At 55.7% G+C, this 26,459-nt stretch overlaps 1 protein-coding gene across 1 annotated transcript in view; it reads right to left on the bottom strand.

The window, feature by feature from the left end:
* The window catches only part of ZMIZ1 (zinc finger MIZ-type containing 1), a 155,441-nt gene that overhangs the window by 121,654 nt on the left and 7,328 nt on the right, over positions 1–26,459 (bottom strand). Inside the window, exons 2-3 of the mRNA XM_040976029.1 lie at positions 17,528–17,623; positions 2,587–2,671 (exon numbers count right to left, since the gene is read on the bottom strand). The gene's annotated coding sequence lies outside the window, so the exon portion shown is untranslated. The remainder of the gene's footprint in view (positions 1–2,586; positions 2,672–17,527; positions 17,624–26,459) is intronic.

The raw sequence follows: 26,459 nt of genomic DNA, 5'->3' as shown, positions 1-26,459 counted from the left end.
ACACATACACATACGCACTCACACACAGATACACACTGCAAGAGGGTCCAGAGACACACCAAGGGAGGGAACAGCAGGGACCGGGGAAGCTGGGCTGCATCGGGCCTTTCTCTGACTCCCGCATGGTGCTCCCTTGAGCAGGGGAGGGGGCCTTACAGAATGTGCTCCCCATCTGCTGTCTTCTGCTGAAGACCCTGGTCCACATCCTAGGAAAGGGGGTTGCTGTCACTGCCACCCCAGTGTGACCTATAGATCAGGCTGAAGCCTGGGACCCTGAAGGAGCTCTCCTCACCCAGCTTGAATCTTTCTCCACGCCTGCTCCATGCACTGCCAGGCTAGAAGAAAGGTCTCTGGAAAGGGACTCCCAAGGGAACAGCCCCTCCACCTCCAACCTGGTCTGCCCAACCTTCTGGGGGACCACCCTGGAGGGCCTCATGACTCTGGGATGCTTCAGACTCCATCCCCTGCACCTGCTGCTGGACTGGCCTGTGTAACTCAACCCAAGAGTTCACTGCCAGAGTCCACTAGGCAAGATTGTGCTGTCCTTACCGATCTGGAAAGTGACAGAGCTGGCCCGACCACCCTGGCTGCCCATTCCACGTTAACAGCTGCAGCAACAATGCAGTATAGCCAGGAATCCCTCTTCTCTCACTAGGACCCCCAGATAACTGCTCCCTTTCTCAGTGGGATGTATAGGTGATGGAGGAAAAAAAAAATCATGAAATTCTTTTTGGTTCAAATGCCTGCCCTTCACCCATTGCACAGGTGGCAAAACTGAGTCCAGAGAGAAACACAGAAGAGATCTCCAAGTTAGAGGCAGCTAACGGTCAAGAGGAGAGTTCAGGCTGAGGTTGCAGGTGCAGATGGATAGCCTGGCAGGCCCAGGGAGGAAGGGGGAGGGCTGTGCATGTGCCGTTCATCCCATCTCCTCCCTACTCCCCCGCTTCTAACCGTCACCATCCCCAGAACCTGGAGGTATTGATTCTGCCTGACCCGGGAGTGAGTGTCTTTCCTTTTCTGTTTGCACCACGGCTTTCTGTTCCTCGCTTCTTAAAAAGAACAAACTAGAAGCTGCTCCCATGATTAATGACCAGCTGCCCAGTGCTCCGCCACTGGCAATTTCTGGAAAGGGAATGAATTACCTTGAAAAACATCCGGAAAGAGAACCCACCGTGAAGGAGAATTGCAAAGGTTACGTGACAATTAGCAGAGGGATCCCCAGCCTCAGCCCACGGCAGAAACTGTGAGCAGTTTCCCAAGCACCTTGCCCTGGCAGCCCCAGCTTGGCTCCCCATGGCACTGAGCACTGCTGAGGCTTCCCACAGGCCTCAGTTCAAATCCCCACTGCACCACTTAGAGCTCTAAGGGTTTCTTAAGCACGCAGGGTCTCTGGAGACTCAGGCATTAAACAGACCTCCTTGGGGGACTCGTGCGGGCAGAAATATGTATTTAAGGAGCATGGCGCCCGCGTGCAGCAGCTGCACAAAGCCACAGCACTTAAAAGCGCTCATGGCTTCTAAGAATCCTCAGCCTGCACTGCTGGCAACATTGGAAATCATCCTGGCTGGCAGGGAACAAAACAACTACACCAGGTACAGGGACTGGCCCAAGGTCACATGGGTGATAAGCAGGAGTCGGGATTTCCTGTAACAGGAAGGAAGCTCCCGCTGGGTTCCCTGGTCTCAGGGCCGGCCCTTGCAGCTTACCCAGCCCTGTCCTGCCGCCCTCCCCCGCAGGGAGCCCCAGGAGAGAAGCTAAGGGCAATAGATGAGGCCTCCCCATCTTTCACGAGCATTTCTGTGGTCTCTGGATTGAGCTGTGGAGATTGCCCAGGTCACCCTCTGGCCCAAGGCCAAGTGTGTGGAAACCTTGGAGAGGCATGGGAGTGATAACACATGCTGCTGTTATCAGCACGCGTAACACATGCCCCCGGCTCTGGGCCCCATGCCACAGCTGCCTCTGGAGGCTCCCTGAGCAGCTCAATGCCCCTGGGGGACCAGTTGGGCAGATGACCAGTACATACTCATCCCAGCCAGTAGAAAGAGGGTGGGAGGGGGGTGCTTGGAGGAGGCAGCTGATAAACTCCAGGTGTCTGTTGTGGGCTGGCTGCCCAGTTCCCTCACTGCAGCACTGGGACCAGACTTTACCAACCCTTCCCCATTGGACAGATGAATAAACTGAGGCACAGAGGCAGACTCAGGGTTTCTGCCCACCCAGTGCGACCCTGGAGGATCCCAGGGTGCGCCCACTTGCATGCTCATGCAAGAGAAGGGCTGGGCATTTCCCAGCAGCGATCACACCCCTCTATGCACCCAGGCTATGTCCTGTCCCTGCACAGCTGCCCGCAAGGAGGCCAGGCCTGCCCCTCGCCCTGGCTCTAGCAGCCTCCCTAGAAAGGCCCCGGGATGCTGAATAGAGGAGAGACTTGTACAGGGCACAGTGAGGTGCCAGCACAGGTGGCCTGCATCCACCCGTACTCATGAGGGCCAAGGTCAAGTCCAAGACCTAGGGCAGGCCAGCATCCCATTTCCCCATCAGGATGCACTTGTCCTATCTCTACCCTCAACAGCCCAGCTGCCCTCCTACCTCAGTGATCCACCAGTCAGCAGTGCCCCAGCAATGTGCCGGTCAGCAGGTTGCGGCCCAGTCACCTCACTCCAGCTCCATCCTCCTACAAAGACAAGCAGGTGGTCAGCCTCCTGCAAGAACCGTGATCCTGAGCCTGCCGCCCACAGGAAAGCGGGCAGCCAGAAAAAGCCATCACCTGCGAGAGGGTGTGACGGGTGAGAAGTCTAACGGGGTCCACTAATGACTGACTGTGCGACCCCTGCTAAGCTTCGGGCTCTCGGGGGTTTCAGCTGCCACAGGTGTCAAAATTGGATCTGCAGCTTTTTCAAAGTTGTGGGCAGGATGGCAGGAGGCACAGGCATAGGCACTCTTGGCCCTCACTCTTTCATTCAACAAACAATGGGCATCTCAGGCTGTGACAGGGAGAGGTCTCTACACTGGCGGGGCCTCAACCAGCACAGACTCCAACACATACAATTAAAAGTGGAACCGCCCCCGATGTTCAGACTTTAATTTCTTACTTGCCCCCTCAGGGGAAGTAAAGGATGAACCCAAGAGAGATGGGCCAGGATGTAGGGAAAGCATTTTAGGTAAACAGTACATGTGGAAACCTCAAAGCAAGGGGAAAAAAGCCTGCCCTAGCCCCTTGTGGAAGGATTTCTGAATGAGTTGCATGGCAGAAGAAATGGCAAGGCAGCAGGGTGTGGGAGGAGCTAGCGGGCAGAGCCCATCATGGAGAGGATGGACCTAGACATAAGCCACAGGAGCATCTGGGCAGCTCAGGGTCACAGCCCAGGTTGTAGATTGGGAGAGCCCCATGGCTGCTGGGGGGTGGGGACGGATGGAAGGGACAGAAGGAGACGGGGAGGCCATCGGGGAACAAAAGGGCAGGCAGAGGCCCAAGCCCTAGTCCCAGTTCAGTGTATAGCCAGCAGGAGTTCCCAGGGAGTACCAGGTGCCCATGGTTTCAGCCAGAAACATGGAGGCCTGGCATGTGGATATGGGTTCAGCCACAAGCCTGGTCCATCTCAAACAGGCTTCACCTCTTTCTAAACGGTGTGCTTCAGACACATTTCTGAAGCCCCTCTCTGCCTCAGTTGCCCTAATGGCAGGGTGGGACAGAGAAACAAGGAGGGAGTCTCCTTGAAGGTTCATACATGTTGTGGATATCCACAGCATGCCAGGCCTGCAGCATCTCACAGGGGCTACCACTGGACTCCAGGCCCCCATGTCCTGGGGCTCCCAGTGTCTGGCCCAATGTCCCTACAACTCCATCCCTGCAGAATCTAGCCCTACCTCCTTCCCCTTTGACTTGTGTGCCGCCCATCCCCCTGCCAAACTGTTCACCTTGACAACACAGCCCAGTGAGCCCAGTTCTCCCATTTCACAGAATAGGAAACTGAAGCGCAGAGGGACAGCATATGGCCTTGTCAGTGCAGCAAGACAGCAGCTGGGACATAACTGGATCGGCCCTGTGCCTCCCATCACCCACGGCCCAGGTCTATCCTTCTGGAGACAAGTTGACCAGCAAAGCAGCTTGTAAAGAGAAAAATAATTATTTTGGCAGCTCAGACGGAAGCCAGAGCCGGAAAGTCCTCGCTCTCTGGATGAGTGTTGCCCAGGCTGCCCGTCAATCCCCTGGTCCCAGGAATGCCACTGGCGCATCCTGCCTCTCAAGGCACTAGCTCATGGTGCTCAGCATTTGTCTCTTATCAGCCTTGGCCATCCAGGCCCCGTGCAAAGGGACCAGGTGAGATCAGAGAGAGGGACCTGTGCAGGTCACACAGCAACCCGAGGGGCCTCTAGGACTGCAATACAGGCCCTGCCTGGCCACCTGAGGTCACCCAGGAAAGACAGTGGGGTCTATTTCTTAACCTTCAGTGAAATGCAGGTGGCAGAAATGAGCTTCCCCCTCCTACACAAGGCTGGAGAAGGTTTCTAACTGCTCAGGTCACACAGCTGGAGGGACCACCCTTGGGCTCTGTGTGTGCACACTCTGTGCCTACCACACTCTGCCCAGCCTGTGGCACGAGAAACCCGGGTAAGGCTGTGCACACAGAGGCAGTAGCATGCACCCCACCTCATGCATTCAGCCAGGGCTCACAACCTGTGTGGGCCGGGCCACCCGGCGAGACCAGGGAGAACGAGCAGGAGATGGCTCGGTGCGGCTCCCTGCCTGAGCAGACCACAGGGTAAACAACGTGGGCTTGGGGGTCCTGTTCTCCTCCTGGAACACTCCAAGGATGTGGACAGGATACAATCTGAGCCTTGGGGCTGGCAGAGGCTTAATTTGGTCTCCCCATGACAGGCACCTTATATTCAAACTCCTCAACCAAGTTGGGATATCTTAGGCTCAGGACTGACTTCGGGGGCGAGCCTGGGGACTCAGAGTTGTGTCGACTGCAAGCTGGAACTCACTGTGTGCTGCGGAGGAAATGGGGGTCAACTAGGCTCTGTGGGAGGCCGCTGGCCCCAATCACGCTCACCTTCCTTTCCCTCTCCAATTCTCCAAGGATCCCTGGAGAGGGACGGGGGACCTGGCCAAAATGAGCTGGGGTTAGTTCTGGCCCCGTAGAGGTACCAGGTAGATCGGAACTTGAGGAGGGCAGAGGTGCCTGAGACAGAGGGTGTCCAGGACAAGAGTGCTGTGATGGCTGTGGGCTGTGGCACTTGGCCTGCAGCTAAGGGACCAGCTGCCCTACACAGCAGTGGAGGTGGGGTCTAAATTCTGGCTGGATCCCTGGCCAAGCTGGGTTTACACCCCTGCTTGGCTGCTTATTGCTGGATGACCTTGGACGAGGCACTTGACTCTGCTGAGCTCCCAGCTCTTCCCCATATAGGAACTGGGCCAGGCTCCCAACTCGCTTGGTAGAGGGGGACATTGTTGGGTTGGGGTGAGGTGCATAGACTGACCCACAGACCACCGGGAAGGGGACAGCCATGGCTGTTCAGTGGCCGGGGTCATGCCAGTAGAACCTGTGGCTCTTATGTCCCAAACCCTTTCCCCCGGTGTCAGCTGGACACACACACACATACACACAAAGATACACACACGTCCTGGGGGATCTGGGGACTCCAGGAGACACAGATGTCAAAGCAGGTGAAATGGAAGGAGAATTTAACTCCTCAGTGACAGGTGGATCGCAGAGGAGGCTCAAGATCATAGTGGCCAAATGGGGTCCAGAAGCACAGCCACATGGCTTTCACTCGCACCAGTGGCTGTCCTGGCTGAGTTGACCAGGACTACTCCCCTTGTCACAGTGAGTGCTAGGGCTTGAGTCAGACCCAGGAGCTGTTCTTATCCTCACTTCACAGATTGCAGCTGCTGGTCTGGTGGCCAGGGTCCAGGGGACCCTTTCTGGCTCCCACATGGACTCTTCTGGGCTGGCAGAGGTTTTTCCACCCCTGAGACCTGTGTGGGGCTGCATCCCCTTAAGTGCCCCTGTGGATAGGCCCCGTCCTCTGGCGGCCAGCGCTGGCTCCAGGAGCAAGGCAAATATTTACCCCTGATGGTTATCCAAGCCTCATCCAAACCAGCCGGCTTCCCCGCCTCCTGCATTCCTGGAATACATGTTCCCTGACCTCATGGAGCTGGGGGCCCCAAACCAGACCAGGGAAAGCGTTAGACCCAGGCTGCTGGGCTCTGGCAGAGGCCAAGGCCCACCAGCTTCGGATGAAGCGGCCTTGGCAGAGTGCTCTTCGGGCCATGCACCCACCAGGGGAGGCTGCAGGCTGTTCTTGGAGAGCAGACATGGGCCTGCTCTTGACTCCTGCTAGAGGGGATCCACTGTCCACAGGGTGGGGGTGCAGTTGGGGACTATGCCTTCTGAGGGAACAGGTCAGGGCTCCTATCAGCAGGCCTGAGTGCCTCACACTGGCTGCTGACACCCCCTCCTCTCCACACACACCAACATGCGAGTGCCCCCTCTACCAGAAACCTCCTCAGCAATCCTAGCAGCTCCCACCACCTCCTTCCACTTTCATATCTCCCTGTCACCGGGCAGCTATCATGTTGCCCTTGCAGACCAGAAACCACTCACCTGTAAATGGTAGAAATGAGTTAGAGCACCCCAATCCTCTCCAAGGAGCTCCATATCACTGTCCCCATCCTGGGTACTCTCGGCCCATCCTTCCAAAGTACCACCTCCTCCAGCCTGCCTTCCCTGATAACCAACAGCTCCCCCTCCCCCCATAGTGATCTCTCCTCCCCCTCCCTGAACTTCCAGAATACTCTGCCAGTGTGGGTCTTTGTTCCTGTAAAGTTAAAACTGGGAGGGCCTGGTTATCTCTCCAGCCACGAGGACCACAAAGACAGCAACCTTGTCCTTACTTCAGGCACACACAGCAGAGTTGAGCCCAGTGGAGCTGAATCAAGAAATTGAGCAAGCAGATGGTTCTGGTTCTAAGGGCCTGGGAACCCCTAGGCAGGATGGTCTACGAATCACAAGGCACCCTCAGTTCACCAGCCCTGACTTTCTTCCTGCTTGAGAGCTTGGAGGAACTCTGACATTTGCCACACCGGCCCAGGCAAGCCCAGTCCACATGGACACAAGCCTTGAGCTCCCAGCAACAACCCCCGCCCCCCTTCCTGGGTGGAATCCTCCAAGCCGACTAGGCAGAGGGAGCCTGGCTGCATCCAGCCAACCTTAGTGAGGGAAAGTGCAGGTCTGGCATGTCTGGATCACAGGCAGTTGAGCCAGTACTTGCTGCCAGGCCCTCAAGGATGTTCCACGTGCTGAGGGAAGACCATGCTGCAAAGTTGGGCCACAACATGGTACCCTGGGTGCTGTGAAAGGGTGAGGGCACCAAGAGCTGCCAGTGGAGGGAAAGTGGGAGGGGTGGGAGCAAGGTCACAATGTGTACCATCTTTAGGCTGCCCAGGGTGCCCATACTCCCTAACAGGAGGTAGGAAGAACCAAGCAGTGGTGGTTCTAGAATGACTAGGGTTAGGTGGGCCAAAGGGCTGGTGAGCAGGAGTTGGGGCAACATCCCCTCGGTAGCCTTCCAGGCAAAGGCCCAGATTGACCTGGAGGCTTGGAGGAGAATGCTGAAGATGAACGCAGCCCAGGTAGCAGGTGGCACGTGGTGGTATCTGGGAGCAGGGACAACTGTGTCCCCAGGCAGGGCCTGTGCAGAGACCACAATCCCCTCTCCCAGCCTGGCTTGCTGCATTTCTGGGGTTGCCTTACTCAAAGAGGAATCTGGGTCAGAGAGGGCCAAATCAGGGCCCCGGACACCCATCATTCTCAATCCTCAAGCCTCCACTGAAGTTTTGTCCCTGCCCACTCTGAGGATGGCTGCTTTCCCTCCACCCTTCCCACCTGTCGGAGAACTGCCAGCAGGAAAACTCCCTCCCCAACCCATCCCTGGGGCCAGTGTTGTGGTACAACGGGTTAAGCTACTGTCTGCAACATCAGCGTTCCATAATATTGTCACTTCAGTTCCCAGTTGCTCTGCTTCTAACCCAGCTCCTTGCTAATGCACTTGGGAAAGCAGCAGCAGATGGTCCAAATGCTTGGGGGCCCTTGTACCCATGTGGGAGAACCAGAGAGAACTCCAGACTGTTTTCTGATTGTTGTGGCTATTTGGGGAATGGACCAGCAGACAGATATCACTCTTTTTCTCTCTGTGACTTTGTCTTTCAAATAAATAAATATTTTAAAACATAAGTAAATAAAAGCAGGAGGGTTGTTTGTTTATTTTTAAAATCTCTTGTTGTATTATTAAGAACTGGCAGGGTTCTCACAAGAGTTCCAGGAAGTCCAAACCTGTCACCTGCAGGGGAGGGGACACAGCTTAACCAGGGGTTGGGCCAGGCCTGAGGCCAAGCTTGAAACAAGGGTAGCTCTGGTGTGGGTGGCTGGATGTGGAGGCAGGGCATTCAGTCACATGACCCTTGGAGGCTCAGGCCCCTCATGGGTTGGAGGTCAGAGGCATGACGTCACATCCTTACTGGGCACAGGAAGGTCGTGGAGCTGAAGGGCATGGATGGAGCACTGTCGGTGGCACAGGCAGCCGGCCCAGCACGGAGTGTTCCCAGTGGCCCTCTGCTGGGCCAGGGCCAGCCCCAAGGGTCACGTTCCTCAAACAGGCATCCCTTTGGGCTTCTGGCCACATGCAGGCCTGGCCAGCCTGTAGTCATGGCCGAGGCCCAGATTTAGAAACTCCAGACAAAGGCAAGCGGTGTTCTTGCTGGCAGGAGGCGGGGGGCGGTCTGACTAGAGGCCCTCATGTCATCCAGGCTTGGACAAAACCCCAGCTCTGCTGCTTCCAGCCCACGTGGCCTTAGCCAAGAATCCATGCCTCCCCCTGCCTCAGTTTCTATAACGTACAATGTGGATGGAGGTGGGTAGTAGAAAAAGTTTAAGTGGTTGGTGAGGGCAAGAGTCAGGTCTCTGGTACTCAGAAAAGCTGGGGTCAAGGGCATGTGCAGTTTCTACACTCACAGGTGGTCTTTGGGGGCTGCTGGAAGGCCAGGGGAGGAAGGAGTTCAGGGTGTGCTGACCACCATACTTGTCACTACATAAGACACTCCCCGTCAACTGGGATTTTTCCCAAAGATCCTGTGTGCACCAAGGTGGGGCTCAGTCCTGCCTTTGACCCTGATCTGGGGAGAGTCCCTCTCCATATCTTGAAGCCTCCACATCTCCATGTGCTGAGTAGGCACCTGAGCCCTGGGACGTATGCTGGATGGACCAGTGAGGGAGACAGAAAGAGAGGTGGGCACTCTACTCAGCCCAAAGCTGGAAGCAGCTGACCCATCCACAGCACAATGCCATGCCAGGGCCTGCCCCAGTGCATACTGCTCACGTACACAAGATGCAGCCAGCCTCTCCCCTCTGCAATTCTGCAAAGGGGATGATGGCACCCCTGTTTCCCAGAGGAGATGGAGGTACAGAGATAGAATGTCACTTGTCCCCTGCTGACAAGTGGCAGAGCAAAACTAAAAACAAATTCTAGGCCCCAGAGTCTACAGGCTGATCCATCCAGGGGCCAGGGTCTCTGCCCTCTGCCTACCTTGCCTGGAAGTCTGGTCAGCTGGAGAGGTCACATAGAGACGTGATGTAGCTGGTCTGAGTGGATCGCCTGTCCATTCTCACCTGTGACCAGCCCTGAGAGTCGTGGGTCAACCCAGCTGACACTGGTTTGGGAGGCACCCATCCCGGGGCGGGGAGCCTAACTTCTCCATCCTGTAACCAGCACTCTCAGACTGCACAGCATCTCCACCCACCCCTGGGCCAAGCAGCCCGCGGGGCGCAGCTGTGGGTGAGGGAGTGAGGCAACAGGCTCAGCCAGCAGCCTGATGACACAGAGACCCAGCAATTCCTGACTCACGGCCACCCATCCCGTGACTCCACCCACGGCCAGTGCCCCCACCCTGGCTCACTTCCCACAGTCCGCTACAGCCTCCTATTCCCTCCCCTGTTGGAGCAGAAAGCCAGAAAGCCACAGAGGGAGGAAGGAGAGGGAGGAAGGAGAGGGAGGGCCCACCCCACCCAAGGGCTGAGTGGGAAACCCAGACAGCCTCACGCTGGCAGGACACAGGCACACCCAGAGGAAGAGGCAAGGGGCGTGGTGCTGGCCAGCGCTCGCTTTGACCCCCGGTCTGTGTGTATGTTGGGGGTGGGGGGTCTTCCCTTCCCCAGCAGGGCTTGCCTGAGCCCAGGGCTGCTCTGGCTCATCTGGACCAACTTTCTCAGTCATGTGACTCCTGGAACCAGGGCCTGGGTGAGTGCTGGGTGTCCCTGCTACCAGCTCCTCCCCTGGCATCCATGTCTCCTCCTTGGAAGAAGTCTCACAGACTCTCCAACACCTTCAAGGGCCATGCCTAACCGTGACCTTGCTTTGGCTGCCGCCAGGATGCCCCTGTTCACAGGGGACTGGGAAAGGCAGGGCAGGAGCCAGGGGCTGTGCAGTGACCTCCAAAAAGCTCATGGGACAGTACAGACACTGCAGCTCCAAGGGTGAACAGGGAGACAGCCAGCATCTGAGCTGTCGCCACGGCACAGGGCCAGGGCTGGGCCACTCGGGTGCAAGGTGCCCTGCTGATGAGTTCAAGGTGGCTTCCTGGTTTATCTTAACCCATGCAAAGTCAAGGCTAATCTTGACCTTCTTCTTGGTCCCCTTGGGGACCCAGCCATCACTCTAGGCTGCTATTTGTTGCTAGTTCCACTGAGTGGAACTGGGGCTGGCTTGCCTGGGTGGGAGTGAGTCATGCGTACTGGGGTGCCCTTCAGGAGGCAGTGGGGAAGGAAGGAGGACATGGGGTGAGGGGTGGGAGCCTGCTGTTCAGCACTGTGCCCTCCCTAGCTTCTGGACTATCGGCCCATTGACCACCCACCTGCCTGAGCAGAGCAGACATCTAGGCCAGCTCTGTGCCCCAACTTGTTATGAAGAGCCCACCCCAATGGACACTCATAGCTGGGAGGAGCTTCCTCCTCTCCCACTTCCTACAAACTAGGCCCAGAGTGGGAAAGTGACCTGTGCAGGTGTGCCAGCAAGCCAGTCTATGCCTGGACCTAGAATTCTGACACCCAGGTCACCTTAGGTCACTGGTTGTGTGAAGGAAGAGCAAAGGTACCAAGAGAATGGGGGAAAGAGGGGAGTATGGTCCTTCCATGGAGGGGGTCAGGGCAGGTCAGAGGCACAGCCAGTCTGAGGTCAGTGCCTCCTTTCCTGTCCCAAGTGGGCAGGATTCCTGGTGATAGTCCTCACGGGAGTGGGAGAAGCGCTAGTCTCAGGAAATACAGGGTGGGACTAAGGTGGGGCCTGGCCAGGGCTTCCTGCTGGGGCTGGTGGAGGAGGTGGTAACCCTCACAGAGGTAGGGTGACCTGTGTCGCTGTGACCCTGGGGCCACGCCAGGAAGGCTTTCGCCTCATCCCTGGCTCAGTCCCAGGCCACCCTGAGTCCCGTACTCCAGCCAGCCCTCAGCTTCCTGTCCTGCTGGCCCCACCCAGCCCAGGGGACAGGGCCAACCCACAGAGGCCTCTTCCCAAGTACTAGTTTCCAGAGGGTCAGAAGTGGGCCTTGGTAAGCTCAGTGACCTCTGGCCTCTGACCTCCAGGCGGCCAATCGCTTGTTTACCAGGAGAAGACCTTGACCCAAACCAAAGCTTCTCATTTAGGGTCTGGGGACACAGGTGGGCAGGGCTGGGATATGCACAGGGCCAGGCCTTGCCTGCAGTTACCCAAGAGACAGGGTTGTGGAGATGGTGCTACCCCATGACCTCCCCAAATAGCCAAGTCCTGAACAACCATTCCTGGTCCCAGGGCTCCTGTCTGACAGGTGGGAAAGTGACATGCCCAGTTCCGTCCATGGGACACCTGTAAGTTGTCCAGATGACCCCAAACAAATAGTCCTGCCCCTTGAATCCTCCACCCCTGCCTCTCCCAAGCCCTGGCCCACAGTGGGTGCCTAAGGCCCATCTGTTGCACTCCTCAATAATGTGATGACACATGGGAGGGGCCGAGACTAGGGTAGAGGAGCATATTTCAAGGTCACAGCAGGGGTGGCACTGTCCATGCCTGCACCTTTCTGTGGTCTGGAAGTTGCCCCTGGGCTCCTTCTGGTAACAGCATGGAATGGGAGGAGGCTCTGCCATCAGGCCCAGAGCTGCCCTCATCTTTGAGGGGACAGGGGAACAGTCACAGGTCTGGGAAGGACAGACTGTCCCCCAGCCTAGGTCTCCCTGTGACAAGCCCAGCTCTTGGCCCTGAGCTCCCAGCTGCCCAAGCTCATTCTTATTTCCATGGTGGCACCAGGGCAGGGGGAGTGCCTCTCCCATGGCTCTGTTACAGCTCCCTGCTGCAGCTGGCCTGAACTGCTTACTTAGACAAATAGGGAAGGAAGCGACCACGTGATGCCTATGGTTTCTTGGTACAGGGACAAAGACACACACACACACACACACACACACACACACACACACACACACACACACACACTAGCTGCAGGTCAGGTGGTCATGTGGCCCAGCTGGACTAGGCTGGGTCAGGACAAGCGACCGGGTTGCCCTTGTGCACCTGAAAGAATGCCCTCTACAAACACTTGCTCTCCGCTTCCTGGATGTGCCAGAGATTCTGTGGATGGGAAGCTGAGCAGGACCAAAGGGGCACCTGAGGGGAGGGGAGATGCTCACCATGGAATATTGTTCACCCAACCACAAACCCAGTGATGGGGTTGGACAAGCAAAAGCCAAGGCCCCTGTGGGAACAAGGACAATATGGTGTGGGATCTGGCTGCTGGACTGCAAGCCAAAGCCCTGAGGATGAGCTGTGCTGGGAGGAAGGGTGTGGCGGGCATGCTGTGACAGGAGCAGCCTGGTGTTTGGGGAAGGTCACAGGCCAGGGGCTGGCATGCTGTCCCAGGGTCAATGGTCTGTGTCTGACATGCTTTATCAGCTCTGACCACAGCAGAGCTTCTTATTATGCCCCAGCTATATAAAGTTTGAGACCCAGTTCTGGGGAGACCACCACATAGCAAGCTCCCACCCTGGTTTGGCCTCAGGTGTGACCTTCCTGGACCACAGTACCGTAGAAACCCAGGGAATGGAGAGAGGAACCAGCCAGGACTCCCAAACACAGCAAAGCATCCTGATAACCGCCCATGTGCTCTGTGCTCTCACATGGGCACAGGAACAACCCAAGGGGTACAGGCAGAGTCTGGACCCACCCAGCACAACCTCAGCATTTGCAATGTTCAACCAGCATCCAGCCTCTGCAGTGGCTGGTCCTCCAATCGTGGAACCGAGCCCTCAGCCCTGACCCACACCCAGCTAGCCCGGCTCTCAGCCTCCATCTGCGCCAAGCACCCTACGAAGCAACCCCTACGAGGAAAACTCAGGAAGGGCAGGGCTCTGAGTGGGCACTGACAAGGAGGGAGAATGCCAGACAAGGGCCTACAGGGATCTGGAGGGTGGAGAGTGGTGAGAAAAAGGGCAGGAAGGAGAGTGAGGCATGTTGCTGACTTGGGAGAAGGAAAGGGAAAGAGACAGTGTGAGGCTGATGTGGGGCAGAGGAAATGAAGGGATAGTGGAGAGGGGGCAAAGAAGGGAGGAGCAGGGAGAAAGGCACACAGAGGCCTCTCGGGGAGGAGGATGGCCTTGGAAAAGCGAGAGAGACAGAGAGGGAAGGCGAACCCGCCCACCGAACGTTAAATACCTAACAGGAGATGACAAATCAAATGGGAATTACTGCGGTAAAAACATAATTAGAAACTTGATTGAAGTTAAACAGAATTTACATAACACTGCAAATTAACTTTACACAGAAACTATTCACTGGGAAGGCAATGAAAAGGCATTTCATTAGTAATCTATATTTAAACAATAGGCACAATGGAGCCTCCCGATGTGGAGCCCCATGCCTTCACCCAGAGCTGGAACTGAATGAGGAGGACCCAGCATCATGGGTGTTGTACACAGGGGGAACGGGTGGAGTGAGGGGGCAGAGCGAGGGCTGGGGCTCCTGCACCTGCTGGGGGCAGAGGGCGGGAGGCAAAAGGACCAGACTCCAGTCTGCTGTCACTTCCGCTCTTCACTTGCTGTGTGGCTCTGGGCATGCATCCTTCCTTCTCTTGGCCTCAGTTTCCCCACCTGCACTGAGGCGGTTTGCCAGCCAGGATGAGACTAGGTGGGAGGTGGCAGGAGTGTGGGTTTTGGGTCCAGCAGACCCGGCTGCAAACTCCTCTCTGCCACTCTTGGCAGTAGCATCACGCAAGCCCGGATTTACCCATCTGTTCCAAGGAGATCAGCCCGGCTAGCCAGTCGTGACCGAGGTGGCGGCAGGATTTAGGGAGAGGATCGTGGAGACAGGCTTAAAGGAAAGTGAGTCTGAAGGCGCCGGATTACTGCTTGGCACACTAGAGTTACCTGCAGCTCCTGCCACGGGCCACACACTATATACCCAGCGACAGCCAGAAGGGTACCTCCCCTGACTCTGTCCTGGGAAAGGACTCCCAAGACCCTATGGGGCTTCACCCGACTCTCTGCATAGAGAAGTCTCTGGACCCCTCGCTGCTCCTGCAGCTCTCCTGACCAAGGGGACCCCAAAGCACTGGGTAGGCCTCGGGATGCACGCATGCTCATGCCTGAGCCGTGGCCAGGTGCCAATGATGCTCTCTGCTCTACCAGAAGTTTCAGGTTCTTTCCCTGTCCCTCTTCCACCATCCCACTGGACCCAGGGACCCTCTCACTGTCGTCATCACTGGATGTCCTGCTCGGAGTCCTGGGCCTGGCACACTGCAGGTGCTTAGCAAAGGGCTGGCTGGCACCAAACAGGTTGGAAGGTAGGTGGAGGGTCAGATCTCAGACAGAGTAGAAAGATAGCTCAGTAGGCCCAGAGTACCTGAGGGGGTCTAACCCATGCCTTGCCACCTCAGGATGGATGTAGTTCCCAGCATCATTCCAGGCCATAGGCTCAAACAGCTTAGCTGGACACCCACAGGCTCTTGCTCCTGGGTGGCCAGGTGTGGGAGGTAGATGCTCTGGCACTCCCTCCCTCTCTTCTATCCCTCATGTATCAAGTCCCTAGGCCTCTGTGTATGCTGTCTTTCCCCACTGTGCCCAGCAACACCTTCCTGCTTACTCCAAGCCAGCTCTTCCTGTTCTGCTTGCCTGAATCGCATGTGTCCTTTGCTGCCCCCTCCTCGATGCTCCCTGTTCCCCACCCCTCACCTGCCCTGCTAAAGGATGGATGCACGTGACTCAGATCCTGGCTCTGACCCTCTAATCCACTCTCGAGGTGACTCCATCGGCTTTGGGAGCTTGTGACACCATCCATGGGTAACATCTCCCAGATTTATAACTCTAGCCAGCATCTCTCTCTGTGCCTTCCAGACTTCATTTATCCAGCTGCCTGCTCGGCCTCTCCACCTGTGTGTCTCAAAGGCATCCCAGATTCCGTGTGCCAAAGCAGCCTCCCCTGGCTGTTATCCGCTGGCAGAGTAAGTGACCACCCCTGGCTCCTATCCCGAACCCAGGAGCCTTCCCCGCCTGTCCCTGCTCTTCTTAATCCCTCACTTCTAATCCACAAGCAAGTGCATCTGCTGCATCTGTGGACTATATTTAGACTGCAATGGCGTCTCACCTCTTGGCTGCCAACCCCAGTCCAAGCCACGAGTGCCTCTACCAGGACTGCACACCAGCTGCCTGGCCATCTCCAGGCTGCGTTCTCTCTGATTTCGCCTCCAGCCCTAAAGCTCCCTGTGTTTCTCTGAACTTGAGTATATCACTGCTCACTCCCACTGCTGCATGAAGGGCAAGTTCAATGCCACCTGCCAAAGGCCCTCTTTGACTACCCCTGCCATAGAACACCTGGACTTTTTTCAGGACTTGGCGTCACCTGACATAATTGCAAGTTTGCTTTTTCACACATCCACGATACCTGTATCTTCGAGTGTGTAAGCATCATGTGGGCAGGGAGTTTTGTCTGTTTCCTCTGCTCCTGTGCCTCCCAACCCAAGAGCTCTCTGGCTATAGAGATCTTCTCTGACAAAGCCTGGGTGATGAACAGATGAGCAAGGTCCCTCTCCTCTCTTGAGCATTTGGCTGCAGAATCAGCCCACAGCCCCTCTCACCTCCACTTTGTGCAGACAGATACCAGACAGCCCTCGTGGAAGGGAACCCAGCTCTGGGGTCCCGAGTTGGCCTCCCTCCCACCCCAGATCCTCTCAAGAAAAGGCTGTGTCTGACCCAGCTTCAAAACCTGGTCCTTAGAGCAGGTCTGACCTGGTGCAAGAGCCAGTGAGTGTCTGATGAGTGAAATAGAGGGAATGGTGGATAGAGGGAGGATAGATGATGGACAGCTACATGGATACATGGGTGAGCAAGAAGGACAGTTCAGGAACTGGATGGGTGAACAAAGTGGTGGGTAGAGAGAGATATGGCTGGGTGACTGGATGGATGATCGGTAGGATGGGTGGGTTCTACCAGAGCCACTCAATAGACAATGAGGGGCCAGCATGCTGGCTCAACTGACTAGCCCTGCACCCCATATGGGCACTGGTTAGTGCCCCGGCTGCTCCATTTCCCATCCAGTTCCCTGCTTGTGACCTGGAAAAGCAGTGGAGGATGGTCCAAAGCCTTGGGACCCTGCATCCAAATGGCAGACCCGGAAGAAACTCCTGGTTCCTGGCTTCACATTGGCTCAGTTCTAGCTGTTGTGGTCATTTGGGGAGTGAACCAGCAAATGGAAGATCTTTCTCTCTGTCTCTCTGTGAATCTGCCTTTCTAATAAAAATAAATAGATCTTAGGGGAAAAAAGTTAATGGGATTACATGGGGTCGACTGCAGGATTTCTCAGGGGAAGCCAGGGGAGCCCAGTGTCGTGCAGCACCCAGACAGACAAACAGGCCCCCAGGACCAAGTAGAGCTGTCTGGTACACAGGGAGCTCCTGTGGGAATCCAGCAGGTACATTCATTTCCCTGCACCTTAGCTTCCTGGTTTGAAAATGCAGATGCCAACAACTGTCCAGGGCTGCCTTGGAGAACACCTGAACGCTGAGCCAGAGACCACAGTCACATCTCCAGGGACACACAGCTCCAGCGAGGTACACCCTGGAAAGCCCCTTCTTCCCAAGCCTGCTCCTGCTGACCTGTGGCCTTTATAATGCAACACTCACCAGGGCTGTGTGCCCTGGCTTCACTCCAGAGGTCAAGCCAAGCCAAGCTGCTACAGTGGCTTCATTCTAAACTGAAGTCAGATTGCAAGGATTCACAGAGGCGTTCGGAACTGGATAAAGTGGATGTGGAGAATCAAGTGCCCATTTCACAGACAGACAAACTGATCCCCAGAAGCACTCTACTGACATGCACACCACATGAGGAGCAAGAGGGGGAGACTGCAGAGTTATAGCACTGCCCCAGCCCTGGCATGTCCCACTCTGCCAACCTCATCCTGCCCCAGGTATCAGGTCAAGGTGGCCACATGGCCGGGGGGTGAGAGGTATGTATGATGTTACCTTCTCAAGTCTGGCAGCTCAGCAGTGCACAGCGGCTCCTCTTCTCACACCCCTTGCAGCATTAGCCTGATGTCACCAGGCCACCTCCACTTCCTCCTGGATACACAGGGGACAGATAAGACACATATGAGCAGCCAGGGATACAACCAGGCACTCCCTCTCACCTGTGTCCCACCACTAGGCTAATCTCAGTGGCCTCTTGGGCCTGATTTATCAGAGCCACCTGTTTCTTCCCCACCCAGCCACACTCCGATAAGCCAACTCCTCCTAGTGTGCGTGCGTGTGTTTTTAATGCCTAAGTTTGGTTTCTTCTGGGGCTTGGGGGCTTCGTGCTCTTTCCCTTCTTGGTGAGAAAAGCAGAAGGCCATGGCTCCCTAGGCAGCCCAGGGCAGGGCGACCGGGAGAGGCCGGCAGGGCGGTATTTTTAGTTGCACACATGAAGCCCTCTGTTGCTCTGTTCTCACCCAGCGCCTGGCTTCAGGGAATTACCTCACATGCCAGCCCTCAGTCACTTCCAAAGTCAACCTGTGACCCCTACTTGAATTCTTTGCTCCATGAGAGTTGCTCACCAGAGCTGTGGCCCACCCGTGGAGCCATTTTATTTGTGAGCAGGCCACCTAGGGAAAACGCGCTCAGCACCTGCTTTGCCTGTCCACCTGCCGGAGTTTAGGGCCGACTGCTTTGCTTCAGCTGGAAGGAGGAAACCCAGAAACAGCTGAGAGCAAAGCAGGACCCTGGTGACCTCATCTGTGTTGCTAAAACTTCAGGCTTTCTCCTGGGCGCTTCAAGATTCTTGGTGGGAGCTGAGTGCAACCTGGTGGATGAGTTCATTAAAATTTACCTTCAAATCTCTCTCTCTGATCAGCCCCCAAAAATCTGTCCTTGTCCAAAGCTATCACAAGCTACTTACCTACTTCTAACGCGCCTTAGTAACAATATAACTAGGATTAGTGTTGTGGCACAGCGGGTTAAGCCGCCACCACCACCTGTGATACCCGCATCTTGTGTGTAAGTGCTAGTTCGAGTACTAGCTACTCTGTTTCCAAACCAGCTGCTGCTCATGCACTTGGGAAAGCAATGGAAGATGGCTCAAATGCTTGGGGATCCCTGCACCCATGTAGGAGACCCAGATGGAGTTTCAGGCTCCTGATTTGGCTGTTATGGTCACGTGGAGATGTGAACCAGTGGATGAAAGATTTCTCTGTCTTTGATTTTCTCTGTAACTGTGCCTTCCAAATAAATAAAACTTCAGAACAAATAGACACGTAATTAACAAAACATCATCTGCCCCGTGTACTGCCTCTCTTCAAGAGCCTTATCATAGACCCCAGCTCAGGCAGATGACACACAGAGGAGCTGGGATGGCAGGGAGCAGCAGGGCTGGCACCGTGGGACTGCAAAGGTGAACAGATCCCAGCTTTGGGATGCTGGGTGGCTGGACTTCAGGAAGCACTGGGCCAGCCCACTGCCTACCCCCTACTTGAGCTGAGGATGCAGGCGGACAGGCAGGTGCCCCAAGGGAGGGTGGCCAGGAGGAGACCCTGGCAGTTGCCAAGGACTCTGGGTCAGCCCCTCCTCCTTGCAGGGAGCAGAGGCCAGAAGGAGACTCTGCTTCTGTGGGTGGGACATCCCTACCTGTTCTTGAGGGCCCTGGGAGCCTCCAGACCTCTCTGCAGTTGGGGTGGGTGGGTGGGTGGGTGGGTGGGTGTGTGTGTGTGTGTGTGTGTGTGTGTGTGTGTGTGTGTGTGTGTGTGTGTGTGTGTGTGTGTGTGTGTGTGTGTGTGTGTGTGTGTGTGTGTGTGTGTGTGTGTGTGTGTGTGTGTGTGTGTGTGTGTGTGTGTGTGTGTGTGTGTGTGTGTGTGTGTGTGTGTGTGTGTGTGTGTGTGTGTGTGTGTGTGTGTGTGTGTGTGTGTGTGTGTGTGTGTGTGTGTGTGTGTGTGTGTGTGTGTGTGTGTGTACAGGAGTAGGCAGGGTACCTGGCCCGACAGGTTGAAGATCCAGGCCAGGCCTGGGACTGGTCAGTCAATTCCTCCCCCGACACCCCACCACCACCCCACCTCACAGGCCGCCTCTCCTGCTGAGAACAGGATGTGGGTGTCAGGAGGAGAAGGAGAATGTGGGGGTCGGATCGGGGAGTGGCTTGGAGACAGGACTTCCTGAAGCCAGATCGGTTTACCACAGTCAGTTGGGCCCAGGACGGCACAGCTGTGAGTTATAAATGTCCCTGTCGGGGCCCTGGCTGAGAGGCCCTGGTGACAGGAGGCAGGGGAGGCACTGAGGGTCCAGGGCACCCACCCACCCTGAGGCCCGCCCCCTGCCAAGGGCCTGTCCACTCCCTCTGTGGCTGGCTCTCTCTGACATGCCTGAAGCCACTGGCCCTGCTTACTGGCCTCTTCCAGGTGCAGAGATGGCCCCAGGTTTGGCATACAGCCAGACACGCCAACCTTGGCCACAGAGCGGCTGCTCTGGCTCAGCAGCCAACTTCCTGTGGGGCCTGCCCACCCACTGGGCAGGGGCATGGAGAGGCAGCAGGGCTGGGTGTGTCCTACACATGCCCAGTCCCATCCTCCCCCCCTGCTTTCCTGGGGGCTCCCACAGCTCAGGAGCGAGGCTGTAGGTCACACAGCTGTCTCGAGTGAAAAGTCAGGCTCCTCCCCAAACCCCTCCCCAAGTTCTGTTCCCACCAGTCCCCACCCCCCACCCCCAGAGGCAGGATCCTGGTCCTGTCGGCTCTGCCAGGTGGGCAGCGTGGAGCTGGGCCACAGGATACCATCACCATAACAGAAACCGGGAGCCTTTCCGGTTTGCCGGGCCTGAAACCCACACCACTTAAAAAATATATACAAAAATGACAAAGTCACATTCAGACTCAGTGAAGAAATCCTAACTCACTCCCAGGGGCTCAAGGGGCAGGCTCCTTTCTCATAAGGCCGCCTTAAATAATTTCTCCAACACGTGGGTGCGGAAAAGCTCCTGACTGCACTCCGCTGCCCCTCCCCACCTACAACACTCTATAGCTCTCAGCTCCCCGACTCCCTCCTCCCAGCAGTGCTGGAGCCAAGCAGGGCAAGGGCCTGGAAGTGAAGCCGTGTGAGCCACCAGTATGTGCTCACTTGTCACAACAGGGAAGAAGCGGATAAAGGTAATAAAATCCAACATGAAAGGATTGGTCGCTGGGCTGTTTGAAGGTCTTTCTGCAGATGGATGTATCTTCTCTCACATAGGAGGTAGGTACTGGTACCCATTTCAACAGATGGCACGACACAGCCAAACGCACACAGCTGAAAGAGGACGCCAGACCAACTGCCTGGCACTGGTGCCAGGGCTAGCCCTCATTACTCCTGTCTTCTTCATTTCCATGGGAGTGGGTGAGGTGCAGGAGAGTACAAGCCACTCAACCACCCCCGACACACCAACACCCTGGGCATCCAGCACTGATCACTGAGTAAGTGGGGTCCCCAGTGTTGGCTGAGACAGCACCACCTCTATTTTCCAGGGCTGGCTGGATTGGTTGGGGAACCCTAGAGATCGCAGTATGTATGTGTGGGCAGGGGGGTGGCAATGTCCAGCTCTCATGCTTAGGGAGAAGTGACTTCTCAAAGGCAGCCTGGGTCGGTGGGGGGTGGGGGTGACCCAATGTTAGGCCTCCTGCAGCCTGGGGATGGCCCAGGAGGCCACCAGGGCGGGTGGAATGGGCTGGCTGGGCACCTGGAGGAGGGCAGGTGCCCTTGTTTTCCTTCTGCCTGATTTCAGGCTTCCCCTAATTGTGTCCAGGGCGATAAAAGGGCTGATGAGCTGGAGAGCCCTTGGCGGCAGGATTGCCTTACATAGATATGGTGGCGACAGTTGGGGGGGCCTGGAGGGCTGAGGGCTGCTTCTCTCTGGGGCTTCTCTGCTGGTCACTCCTGGAATCCCATCAGCTCAAAGCACCTCGTTCTACAGATGGGGGACACTGAGGTTGTAGGAAACAGCTTCTGGGACTGGTCGGCCCACAGATCTAGGATAGCCTAGATTTTCAACTCTGACCCTGAACTCTGGGGCTGCTCAAAACCACTCATGCTCCCATTATTAGACTGGCCAGGGAGAAAGGGGGCAGAGGCCTGGTGAGGATCACAGACCCATGTCTGGAGGTTCCCAGGAAGTGACCTAACCAGAACTTGATCACTGGCTGCAGCAGAAGCCTCCTGGTTCCCTACAGCCAGACCATTCCAACCATCCATGGGAAGGGCCAGGACTCCTCTTTGTGGCAAATTCCTGACCCCCTGCAGGTCTGGAGCAGGAAGGCCTGATGGAGGGGCCCCAGGCATGGATGCAAGGATGGCCTGCTGTGTCTGACCTCAGTGCCTGGCCCTCTGACCTCTGACCTGATACAGACTGCTCCCCTCCTCCAATGAGCCCTGGCTTCAGTTCCAGGCTGTCAAGGTTCCACCGTGCTTATCTAGGTTTCCTTTAAATTATTTTAAATCAATCACTTTCCTTTCACTTAACCAAATGTAAAAGCGATAGGATTGGTGACAGCAAGTGTGTGATATACTAATCACACGTTGTTTTTTTTTTTTAAATTCTTATGAAAACAAATATGTAATATCACAATGCAGAATGCAGACCTTCCCACGAGCTGGTGTTCCCTAGGGAGTCAATCCAGAGATCTGCCATCCAGGCTGGGAGAGGCTCCTGCTAGGTTCAGTCAGGGGGCTGCAAAGTGGAGCAGAGCTTGATGTTGGGCAGGAAGCAGGAGGTGGACACTTCTAGAAGGGCCATGGGTTCAGAGCTGGCTATCACTCTACTCCTTTTGGGCTGGAGCTGGTCCACGGCCATAGTTAGCCTCTGGCATGGTCCTTCTGGCACTAGCAGGATGAGGCCAGGGGAAGCAGCCAAGCACCTGTGCTGGCATCCAGCTCAGTGCCTGTCTGATGGGAGGTGCCTCAGGTTCCCCATTTGTATAGAAGCAGCGGGGTGGGCCACAGTCTCCTCTCAGCTGTATCAGCCTCACTTCACTTGGGGGCCCTCCCCATTTCCTCCCCCAACACTTGACCAGGAGTCTGGCACGGCATGGTGGGGGAGGGATGGGGCGCCAGGGCCATCCTGTGTGACAGCTATAAAACGAACTAATCAGCTAATCACCAGCAAATTAGCATCCCATCTTTACATAGAACAAATATAGTATTTACGTAAAAGTTGTTAGGAGTTTCTCTCTTTTTAATTAGCAGAAATAAATGCAAAATGAATGGTAATTAGGCAGCTGATGGGTTCTGTAGTACAGTTATGCCTGCAGCAGGGTCCCCAGGCCTTAAAACCGTGGGTTGTTAGGAATCAGAGGGAGTCTATTTATATAATTTATTTATGATACGAAGTTAACAGGAACACAGGGGCGAGGCCAGGGCACTGCTGGGGGATGGGGCCGTGGCCACAGGGGCAGTGGCCAGGGAAAGGGAGGGAGCGGGCTTGCCAGGCACTGGGCTGTGAAAGCGCACCACCACTGCCCCATGTCTATTTCAGGCCCCCCTGCATGTGTCACCCGGACAGCCTCCCTGGCAGGAAGTAGACTGGAGTGGCGTGAGTGAGGGCTGGGAGCAGCTGTTCCTGCTCTCTCTCCCAGCTGCAGCCCCCACTGCTCTCTGCTGGTCCTTGGACCTGCCATGGAACACGTCTCGTAGCTGCGCCCTGGGCTCCTTCTTGCCCCCTGGAGCTCCAAGGCAGTCAGCTCCGTCAAGAATACACTCAGGGCATCACTGAGGCAGCAGGAGCAGACAGGAAGAGGTTCAGATGGGCCTTGAAGGTTGGTTAGGAGTTTTCTGAGTTTAGGAGTATCTGCAAAAACACAGGCACTGAGAAACACAAAAATCCTTCACCCTCATGGGGGTAAAAAAAAAACATGGGGCTCATGGGGGAAAAAAAAGCAACTGAAGGTTCAGTTTTGGGGATTATTTTTTTAAGATTTTTTTTCTAAAGCTTTGTCTATTTTATTGGAAAGTCAGATCTACGGAGAGAAAAATCTTCTGTCTGCTGGCTCACTCCCCAAATTGCTGCAACAGCTAGAGCTGAGCCAATCTGATGACAGGAGCCAGGAACCTCTTCCCAGTCTCCTATATGGGTCCCAAGGCTCTGGGCCATTCTCTACTGCTTTCCCAGGCCACAAGCAGGGAGCTGGATGGGAAATGGAGCAGCCGGGATATGAACCGCCGCTTCTTGCAGAATTCTGGTGCAGGAAAGGCAAGGGCTTTAGCCACTAAACTACCGCACTGGGCCCTGAAGGATCAGTTTTGGTGGCCAGCATCCACTACCTATGGCGCAACATCCCATGTGGATGCCAGTTCGAATCCCAGCTGTTCAACTTCCTATCCAACTCCCTGTTAACACACCTGGGAAATCCACAGATATTGGCTCAAGTGCTTGGGAATTCTGGACACCCACATGAGGAGACGTGGATGGAGGTTTAAGGCTCCTGGCTTTGGCTTGGCTGCATGTTGGCCACTGTGGGGCATTTGGGGAGTGAAACAGTGGATCAAAGCTCTCTTTCTGTCTCTCCCCCCACCCCACCCCCGTGACTCTCTTTCAAATAAATAAATCTTTCTTTAAAAGGCATCAGTTTATTTTGGTGCAAAATTTTCTGAAACCCATGCATATGAGGAGTCTTCAAAAAGTTCATGGGAAGTGAATATCATGAAAACACTATGCATAGATTTCAGCTTTTTTTTTTTCCACCAAAATAAACTGATGTTTTCATTCCATTTTCCATGAGTCTTTTGAAGTGTTTCCTTAACATTGACTGTGCCATGGGCAGGGATCAGGGTCTTAGATGCCAAGTTGGGAACTGGATGGGGCCCCAACCACCATGGAAAAGTTGGAATAGACCGAGAGAGGCAACCCCTACCCAGCACTGGCTCTTTTCTTAGCTCTCCCCCTACCCCATGCACCCTGCCCTTGCCCAGGTCCTCAGGCCACTAGGTAGCTGGGCCAGTGCTCTCGGAGTGAAGTCTAACCTGATGTGGGGAGCACACTGGGTCTGCTGAGGGCCAGGCCTATGCTGGTCCTCTCATCCCTGACTACCAGGAGATGAGGGGAGATAGCACTGTGGGCTGCAAGGAGCTTGTCCCTCTCCCAGTCTTAGCCCCCAGCTCCTCCACAGCCTCGCGCTCCTGCCTCTGGGCCCCACATTCTTGTCTCTAAAAAACAAGAGTGTGCACCAGAATGTGTGGGCGAGACAGCAAACATGGCCCCATCTGGCAAAGCTTTATGGGCATAGAGTATCACCACACTGGTAAATTCAGATTGGAAAAGCCCCGCCCAGCTTGCCCCATCCCAACTTACCCCTCTTGCTTCACCCTAGCCCGACTGTCACATGTACTGCAGGTAGTTGCGCAGACCCCCTTAGCCCTTCTGGTGTATGACAGGGCCTTGGGCAAACAGAGAGCCCACGGGCCACCAGGCTGGCAGGCAGAGTGGCTGCCCTGTCATTTTGTACCCCTGCAGGGACTGAGTCAGGGCCTGGAGCAACTCGCCCATGAAGGACAAGAAGCCCTTCTGGTCCTCCAAAGACTGCCCTGACTCAGCCTGCTGGCCTGTAAAGTGGACACAGTAATATAAGCCCATCTAAGCCCTCCTGGGTCATAATGCTCAGGGCAAGGATCTGAAAGGCAGCCCTGGATGTGAAGGAGGTTGTGGGCTTAGCCATGACCTTGGATTTCACTGCCCTGCTCTCCCCAACCCTGGACGACTCTCAGATCTCTAAAAGCTCAGAAGCTTACTGACCCTGCACCCAGGCAATATCTAGCCATGGAGCCCAAGTTTCTGACTGCCACCTGCCTCTCTTGGCATCCCTCCTTCCCTGCCAACTGCAGGGGAAGACAAGATCACACTGCACCACTTCCCTGCCCTGTAATTTGTGCCCCTAGCGCAAATCAAAATCAATAAAAATCTCTAAATGGGGCCAGCCCCCTCCCCACTACCCCCGATCCCAGCCTAGTGATGACATTCCACCTCTCTGTCCCAGGACCCTGGCCTGTGGCCCCAACTGCGGACAGAAGGACAGACAGCAGCTAGGTGTGGGCCCGGGAGCTGGAGGACGGTGTAAGTTGGGAAACAGTACACAAGGCTGCTCTGAGAGCCTCTCCAAAGGCAAGCCTGGTGCTATTCATCAACTGGTTTTCAGGGCTGTGAGAAATCAATGGCATTTGTGCTGCAAACTCATCATTAGGACAGGAAAAACTCTGCAATGGAATTGATTTGTTTAAATATAATAACACAATTTAACAGAGAACTGCGAGGCAGGAGAGGACAGTGGCAAACAAAACATGGGGCAACTGCCCACCCTGCAAACAGCACCCCTCTCCAAAGTGGCTGCCGGGCCCCAGCCCCAGCCCACCTCCCCACTTAGGTCTTGGAAATGGCTTTGACAACCTGGGGCCCCAAGGCCTGGCTGGCTCATTGCTGTTCTTGCAAGTGACTTTGTCTAGAGAAGCTCAGCTCCACCCATGAACTCTTTGCAAGCATTCTTTGGGGCCCAGGCACCCATGTCAGCTGTCTGGGAGGCAGGAGTCAGTGCAGGTTTCAGGAGTCAAGGAGCTCAAGGTGTTGGGAAGTGTGGTTGTGGTACAAGGTGGGACAGAGGCCAAAGAGTGGGCAAGGAGGGCAGACTTGGAGGGCCCCCTCAGGGAGCTCTCTGAAGACACCTGGTGTCCTGGGTGTGGTGCCACCTGCCCTGATGACGAGATAGTGCTAGTGGTATGATGATGATGGTGGTTATGACGACGATGATGGTGGTGGTGAGAGAGGAACTGGCTGGTTGATTCTCAGCATGTCCTAGGACCCTGTAAACACCCTCTACATGTCACTTTGCTGAAGCTTGTGAAGAAGGGTGTGTCATTACTCACACTGCATCAGTGACGCCACAGGGGCCCCAAGAGGCAGAGCACCTGCCAGCTAAGAAGCA

Source organism: Ochotona curzoniae, unplaced genomic scaffold, assembly GCF_017591425.1.
Source record: "Ochotona curzoniae isolate NIBS_2020 unplaced genomic scaffold, NIBS_Ocur_1.0 contig_2692, whole genome shotgun sequence".
Classification (NCBI taxonomy): Eukaryota; Metazoa; Chordata; class Mammalia; order Lagomorpha; family Ochotonidae; genus Ochotona; species Ochotona curzoniae.
This window is presented reverse-complemented; position numbering and strand designations above follow the sequence as displayed.